Genomic DNA, 2500 nt, shown 5'->3' with positions numbered 1-2500 from the left:
GGCGTGGAGCCTGCGGCTTAATTTGACTCAACACGGGGAATCTCACCCGGCCCGGACACAGTGAGGATTGACAGATTGAGAGCTCTTTCTTGATTCTGTGGGTGGTGGTGCATGGCCGTTCTTAGTTGGTGGAGCGATTTGTCTGGTTAATTCCGATAACGAACGAGACTCTGGCTTGCTAACTAGTTACGCGACCCTATCGGTCGGCGTTGAACTTCTTAGAGGGACTAGTGGCGCTTAGCCACACGAGATTGAGCAATAACAGGTCTGTGATGCCCTTAGATGTTCGGGGCCGCACGCGCGCTACACTGACCGGATCAGCGTGTCGCCGCCTAGGCCGGAAGGTCCGGGTAACCCGCTGAACCCCGGTCGTGCTAGGGATAGGGAATTGCAATTGTTTCCCTTGAACGAGGAATGCCCAGTAAGCGCGAGTCATCAGCTCGCGTTGATTACGTCCCTGCCCTTTGTACACACCGCCCGTCGCTACTACCGATTGAATGGTTTAGTGAGGTCCTCCGATTGGACCTGGCGCGTTCGGCAACGGCCGCGCCGGCGTCCGAGAAGACGATCTAACTTGATCATTTAGAGGAAGTAAAAGTCGTAACAAGGTTTCCGTAGGTGAACCTGCGGAAGGATCATTACCGGCCGATCGCCGATCGAGTGGTCGTGCGTTCGACAGGTGGAGAAGGCTCCGTATCTTGGCGGCCGCGCACGCCCTTCGTCGCTGTTGAGGCGCACGCGATTGCACTTCGGTCACCCTGTTTCGTTCTGCGCCGAGTGCCGTGGCCATGTGCCAGGCTGGCTTCATGCGTCGCCTACGGCTGGCGACCGCTCGGCCACCGCTTTTTCGACTGTGCAATCCGGCTGGGTCGCGCTTGTCCAACTGACGAAGTCACGGAGGGCTCTTGGCGGTGGATCACTCGGCTCGCGAGTCGATGAAGGACGCAGCTAGCTGCGTGAATTAATGTGAATTGCAGGACACATTGAGCATCGACGTTCTGAACGCAAATTGCGGCACCGGGTCAATCCCGGCGCCACGCCCGCCTCAGGGTCGCGTTGTAACGTTCCCGCGCGGCGACGCGTCGGGCCGGTGCGGTGTCGGCCGTTGCCACGGTCGTCCCGCCCAGGACAGCACGAACGCAGTGTCAGCGCGCGAAACCGAACGCGGCGTGCGTCTCGTTACGAGTCGGCCTCGAAGAGGATCCCGGCCCGGAGCAGCACGGCTCGCGTTCGGGCGCGGCGCTCGCACGAGCTTCGGTGGCGCGCGCGTGTCTCTCGCAAACGAGGCACTGGATTATCGGCCTGAGGTCGGACGAGGCTACCCGCTGAATTTAAGCATATTACTAAGCGGAGGAAAAGAAACTAACGAGGATTCCCCCAGTAACGGCGAGTGAAGTGGGAAGTGCCCATCGCCGAATCCGCGCGCCTCTGCGGCGCGTGGAATTGTGGCGTAAGGAATTCGCTGCGCGTACGTCGTTCGCCGCCCGCGTCCTTCTGATCGAGGCCTCGTCCCGGTGCGGGTGTCAGGCCCATGGTGGCGGCGAGGGCGCGCGCTCTGCGTCTTCCCAGAGTCGGGTTGTTTGGGAATGCAGCCCAAAGCGGGTGGTAAACTCCATCTAAGGCTAAATACTGTCGCGAGACCGATAGCGAACAAGTACCGTGAGGGAAAGTTGAAAAGCACTTTGAAGAGAGAGTTAAAGAGTACGTGAAACCGTCGAGAGGCAAACGGGAGGGCCTGTCGAGTCGCGCGACGCTTTCAGCTGAAGCCGAGCGGAGCGTGTGGGCGTGCGGAGCCTTGCGGCCCGTCGTTCGCGCTGTCCTCCGAGCAGCTCCAGCGCACTAGCGCCGTGCGAAGGCCGCGACCGTCTGGGAGGCGGCGAGAAGGCCGCGCGCAAGGTAGCCCGCCCCCGGGTGGGTGTTATAGGCGCGCGGACACGTCGGCCCGTCGCCCGGGCGAGGAGGGATCGCCGCGTCTGCCCTTCGTGGGCCGGGCGTCCCGTCCGAGCCGGTGCGTCGCCGGTTGGGGACTGTGCTCAGTGCCCAGTTGCGGCGTGTCGGTTGCGGGTGGGCAGCGCCGCGCGAGACGCACGGGGTCCGCGGCTAACGTCAGCCACCTTCCCGACCCGTCTTGAAACACGGACCAAGGAGTCTAACGTGCGCGCGAGCCACGGGGCAGTGCGAAACCCATGGGCGCAGTGAAAGTGAATGTCGGCGCGGTCCGGCGGAGGTGAGATGCCGTCTCTCTGGACGGCCGCATCACCGGCCGATCTCGTCCGCTCTGCCGGAGAGGTCGAGCGAGAGCGTGCGCGTTGGGACCCGAAAGATGGTGAACTATGCCTGAGGAGGTTGAAGCCAGAGGAAACTCTGGTGGAGGACCGTAGCGATTCTGACGTGCAAATCGATCGTCAAATTTGGGTATAGGGGCGAAAGACTAATCGAACCATCTAGTAGCTGGTTCCCTCCGAAGTTTCCCTCAGGATAGCTGGCGCTCGGTGGTCGC

General features: G+C 61.9%; 2 non-coding genes and 1 pseudogene across 2 annotated transcripts in view; all 3 read left to right on the top strand.

The window, feature by feature from the left end:
* Positions 1-641, top strand: part of LOC145916400 (small subunit ribosomal RNA) — a 1824-nt gene extending 1183 nt beyond the window's left edge. The window contains exon 1 of the ribosomal RNA XR_014404632.1: positions 1-641. This exon is cut by the window's left edge and continues 1183 nt beyond it. This is a non-coding gene — a ribosomal RNA (small subunit ribosomal RNA).
* A 259-nt stretch (positions 642-900) lies between these two features.
* On the top strand, positions 901-1054 carry LOC145916385 (5.8S ribosomal RNA). Its single transcript, XR_014404617.1, has one exon. It is a non-coding gene; the product is annotated as a 5.8S ribosomal RNA (ribosomal RNA).
* Positions 1055-1298: 244 nt separating this feature from the next.
* Positions 1299-2500, top strand: part of LOC145916374 (large subunit ribosomal RNA) — a 7529-nt pseudogene continuing 6327 nt past the window's right edge.

Source organism: Ascidia mentula (assembly GCF_947561715.1).
Source record: "Ascidia mentula chromosome 2 unlocalized genomic scaffold, kaAscMent1.1 SUPER_2_unloc_5, whole genome shotgun sequence".
Taxonomy (NCBI): domain Eukaryota; kingdom Metazoa; phylum Chordata; class Ascidiacea; order Phlebobranchia; family Ascidiidae; genus Ascidia; species Ascidia mentula.
Note: the sequence above shows the minus strand (reverse complement) of the source record. Positions and strands in the feature narration are given on the sequence as shown.